This window comes from Danaus plexippus, chromosome 27 (genome assembly GCF_018135715.1).
Source record: "Danaus plexippus chromosome 27, MEX_DaPlex, whole genome shotgun sequence".
NCBI classification, from domain to species: Eukaryota; Metazoa; Arthropoda; class Insecta; order Lepidoptera; family Nymphalidae; genus Danaus; species Danaus plexippus.
This window is the reverse complement of record NC_083555.1, coordinates 942,185-948,184: the sequence shown is the minus strand read 5'-3', so window position 1 is coordinate 948,184 and position 6,000 is coordinate 942,185.

The following is a 6,000-nucleotide window of genomic DNA, read 5'->3' as shown; positions in this document are numbered from 1 at the left end:
CACTTTGACAATTGTCAAAAGAGTATTTATGTTATGAAGAAATGAAATACTCTGAGCAAAACAACTCTATTACCCTTAATAATAATATAATTTAAATTCATACTTGAAACATTAAAAAAGAGCACTTTCTATTTTTTAAAAGTTGTTTGAATAGAAATATCTATATAGAAATATATTATTTCTCTATTATTTTTGCCCTTGAGATAGAAAATTAATCATTTCACTTCAATTTGCATATTGATGTCTGTCTCTATTTTATACCTAAACATATTTTATGGAAAAAAATTAAAGCTTCATATTTTACACACTATTTAATAAAGTCTAACATCTCCTAAAAAGGTTATATAGATAAATAAGTATAAAAATGTATATAAAGTATAAAAGGACATCTGAGAGAGCGGAACTGCGAATAGAGCAAATACATTGAAATAAAACATTGCTCTTATGTTTTGTATACAATAGTAAAACAATTGTATAATTTAGAGATTATATTTGAGATATAACGACATATAACACATTTTTTTTTAAGTATCAGCGGTGGCAAAGGAGCAGACTGTCTACTTTATGGAAGGTAGTCACCGTCACCCATGGACATCTGCATCATAAATGATGTTGGATTTGGTTGGATGGTTTTGTACAGTCGAAATACCCACTTCAGTATTTGCCAGAAATATAACTCGAGCGAGTGTTTGTATTATAAAATATAAATTATCATTCATTGATATTTAAATTACTTTCTGTATCCTATTGAAAACAGAGCGTTAATTAACATTTTACCTAGTTTTTTTTTATAAGAATCTATCTTATTAGCTAATAAGCTAAGACAAGAAAGTAATACAGAAAAAGACGATTTGAATTAAATGAATAAAAAATATCTTTATGATATGTAAATGTATCTAAAAAAGTCGTGGGGGCCTGAAGGTTAAAAGCCCGCCTCTCACACGTGAGGGCGCGGCTTCTAAGCCTGGCAAGTACTAATATGATCTTTTCCGAGTCATATGTACTTGCTAAGAGTATTTAGACACCACTTGCCGGAACAGGCTACAGGAAGCCTTGGGGTCTAAATAGCCCCAAAAAAAGTGCCAGTGCAGAAGGCAAGGGGAAACCACTGCAACTATCTCTTCCCATGAAAGTCATCATGTATCACGGATCACTGATACGTGATGACCACGACGAGTCTGCAAAGACTCTTGCGACGAGGATAGGATATCTACAAAATGTCTCGAATTATGACATTCATGAAAACTACTTTTAATATCATTACAAAATAATTACTTTGAAATCATAGACACTTAAACTTTATTTATACTACGACGATTCTTATGTCATCAAATCAATCCTCACATTAAGTACTCATCAATGACTAGTAGTATTCAGTCAAATATACAATAATGTATTTTAGACACGTCTCGATACCGCACACTGTACCGAAAACGTTGGACGTGTTGGTCGTTACAAGTTATATGAGTCAGTTATACAGTGATTAAGTCATTTCCACTATAAAGATGACTATTTGTTTTAATGGTCTATATAAATTTTGCATACGTGATAATTTATGCCAACGCTGATTTAACCTCGTCATTGTATACATAGGATTCATTGAACACTTTATGGAATACATTAGTAAGGAATATTACAATTAAATATCAATTTAAACAACATAACAGGTATACAATATATGACGGGAAAAAAATCGATTAATATTCAATAAACGTTAAAGGAAATCGTTCGGAAATGTGTTTATTTTTGCATATGGTCACATTTTGATCGAATGGATGACATCATGAAGGAAGTGTCAAATTTCAAAATACTTTCCTGCACATCAAAGCTAGTTTTAGTTGAAAGTTAAAACACATGGCTATAGTTAAATGGGACGAACTATTTTGAGGACTGAATTAATTGTAGTCTATCGCGACTGATTAATTTGTACAACGTTGATCACTAACGCTTTTGACGTTGTCGAATTTGAATTATGTGTTTTCTAGGGACATCATCGAAATTTAAATATAAAAAGATATTTCATTAATACAACGTATACATTTAATTTATATATGTACAAATTATTACATTATAAACGCAAAGTTTTGTAAGTATTGATACCAATTACTTTTTCATCTAAGAATTACTGATAATAATAGACTTTAATAACCTTTACAATATTAACATATTCTATGGTTAGATATTCCATGTAGTTCCCGAGGGGACATTTTCAGTTATATTTTGTATTATGTCCTGGAAAACAGATATTTCTAGTCCACACATAATGTCGCGGGACTAAAATAGTGTTGAAATAATTACGACAACTAGGTTGTAAACAAAAGTTGCCATTGATTGATTCCTTATATATTATATGTGAAGACAAAAACTAACTATATTAAAAATGTAAATTGTCTTTCCATAACCAAAAACCTTAACGAGGACACATTACTCCATTCGTCCTACAACAAAAATAGATTGAACTTGAACTTTCGCGGGTTTCCTGGAACGATAAACGATATCTAGGCTAGATTCTTTTGGCGCCTCAAAGCGCCATACATATTGAACAGGTCTATTGTTTGTTGAAGCAATAAATCAATCATAAAACGCGTGAACACAAGGAATATTTTATTTAAATACAGTTAGTGACATTGTTATAGTCTGAAAGATGTTCTTTTAGTTGCAAACGAAAGTAATAATTATTTTTCTGTTATGTACCTCCTGCTACGACAAGAATTGACAAACGTAGTTGTAGTTATGTATAATGTGTAATAGGATATTACGCAATGGATTTTTGAATACATATCGTACCTACCGGTGTCATTTGATCAAGTACGATACTTTTAAATTTGTTTTCACATTATTTCTTTTTCTAAACATTTACTAGCAGATTCTTTTACTTACCATACTATTCATTTGAATTATTAGATTTAATAATGTCGACGAATATCGCCTTTATATTTCTCGCAACCTTAATAAGATAAATGGTTTAATAGTAACCATAGTTATACATTCCGTATTAATAAATTTTGTTAAAAAAGATAAGAATATTAATTTTATTAATAATTTGTTGGATTATTTTACATCCAGGCTTAATTTTACAAAGGATTGTATATTTTCACGTTCAGAAAGAGGTAAAAGCATTATACATCTTCGAAACTTGTTAAGGAGCCTTATAGTAATCACGATTTGTGCTGGCGCCTATTTCTTTGTAATAGTGAGTTATTAGCATCCAAATATAACGAACGTATTGTGCGCGTGATTATTTTAGCATGCAATTTGTTTTGAAGCACTCATTAGTTTTGCCGGCGCGATTTTCGGCGACCATATTTAACATCAATGATTTCGCCGCTCATAAATATGATTTCGCAAGTTGATTTGGACGTAATTATAATATATGTGAATTAAAATGTTTAAAAAGTATTATATTTGTATGAAATATGTCATTTTTTTTTCAGAATTTTATAGTGAATAATTTATGACGTAACTCAAAATTTCTCCGTTCGTCTTTCGCATGTTGCATTACAGGCAGTCGAGAGGTAGGGATAAAATGAAAGAATCTCAGAAGAGGTTTCAAAGAATTCTGCTTGGCTTGTTTGATATTCGTTATTGTTTGAGCTATGGGTAGCATTTAAATTCTCTCTAATTCGTATTTTAATCAGTAATTTTAATATCGTGCTTAGTTTTTAATGATCGAATTTATTTTGTATTCCGAACTCTGATTCGAAAATTGCGATGTAAAATATTCATATTTAGTCCGCTATTGCGTTGACATTATCACTATTATTTGTCAATTATTATGAAGACATTAAGTCAATTTGAATCACGTACCAAAAAAAAATCACTTTCCTTGTTGTTCCAGAACACCACACAACGATCTGATAACAGACGTCTATTACTGACTTTTTCAATTTATTCTACTATTACAGAAATATCAGACATTGTAAAACGTAGACTTGCTATATCTGTGGGAAGGCAGTTGGAACTGCTAGGCATTTGTTAGTGGGATGTAAGGTACTCCTGGATAGCGGTCAATACTCGCGTCGTCACGATAGGGTTCTGGAAATCATACGTGAAGCGGTTAGACTTTCGGTAGCCAGAGCGCAAAGGGAAATAACCACAAACGAGCGATTGAGGTTTTGTGAGAGAGGGCACTAGGGCTATAAAAACAAATGTCAAGCCTTACTCCATCCTTAAAGCGGCTACGGATTGGACTATAATGATGGATACGTATGAAAAACAATACAAAATCCCCAAGGATATTTGTGCGTCGGCCCCCAGACCAGACATATTTATGTATTCGCGAATTTTTAAGCGCGTTGTGATGATAGAGCTTTCGGTTCCTTGGGAAACCAACATCCCCAAAGACCATACCATCAAGGTCAACAAATATTACGAGCTCACAAACGAACTCACTCGAAATAGGTTTGTCGTGGATTTATACACGGTAGAAATGGGAGCGAGAGGTATAACGGCTAAATCTCTCCACAACCTACTAAAACACTTGGGCCTGTCCAGAACTCACATCAATTAATTCTTGGAACGTACTTCGAAGGCAGCCCTAGTAGGTTCTTTTCAAATTTGGTTAGGTAGGGAGAGGAGCTTGGACAGTGGAGGCGAGCGTTTAACGCGCGTTAGTTAGGGGCTCTTAAACCCGCTCATGGGTCGCAAGTACCACTGTTGAAGCTCCTCTCCCTGCAACGTGATGGACCCGGCACCCGCACGGTGAATCCATGGAATGCTAAGAATTTTCGTCTCTTGTAAAGGATTTCATATTAATGATTTTAAAGTAAGCCTACTTCTTTAGAGGTCGACTAATCGTCACAATCGTTCTTTAATCCTCACTCGAAAGACGAGTTCGATCGCTTATTCTTCCAAATAAACGTATTTCAAACTGTGTAAATAGATGACATGTTTTTAAGTATAACATGATATGTTTATTCAAGTTATTTATATGAATGTACGTATTTGTTACTATTAATGTTGTCCATGAATGTAACATTATAAGGTCGGGTTGCAATGTCAATGTCAATTAGATCATCCGACTTGCTGTCATTTGTGAAACGTGACATCAAATAGGTGATATATAAAATAAATGAAAACTATAAATTGACATAATTAGTAACACAAAGTTTTTTTTTTCAAATAAAGTACATATTATTTTAAGATGGAGAATATCGTATAAGCCTTGTGTCACATAAAATAATTGATTTAAATCTATCGAATTTTATAGAATATTGAAAAATAATGTAATTCGATTAACCTAATACAGATATTATCGAAAAGATATGCAATCGCATCGATCGTAAATAATGTTTAAGACATATCTACATATAGTGAATCGTAAAAGTGAATTGTTTGAAGGTCATAGGGGTATTAATGCACATAATTTAACACAGTGCAATTTGAGAAGGAAGTTTTGGATATTGTTGCGTTTTACCATGAAATAAATATTGAGTTATTGCCGACACAAAACCTAGTAACCCAATATAGACAATGGGGAATTCGTTTCTGAAAAAATACTGAATAATATATTTTATGAGGAGGTATAGGAAGGAGTGTCTTTACTTCACCTCGTCGGCACGTTGTAGCGGTAAACGTTAATAGTTTTATTGAGACTTATGTCTTATTAAATAAGGAAAATATATGAAATTATAAATATTCATTCATAATTCATTAATACGTTCAATCGTTTGTTCGTTCATTCATTCACTGGTTCAAAATTTAGTTCAGCGCTTATATATTAATGGCTATTTTTTTCTTTTATAACGTCAAATATAGGTGAGATTATTTTTTGATGATATTAAGTAAATATATACATTTAATGTGTGTTCCACATAAATAACAATATATTATAATTTATTGTTATTTAATTAAATTAGCTTCCATATGAATTCCGAAGTAATTCAACGTGGATATATATTATTATCATCCATTAGATAATAATGAAATATATATACCTAAAAGAAAAACTCGGTACTGACGGTTTGTAGGTTAAAACAAAAGTATAGGATGGATTGAGAT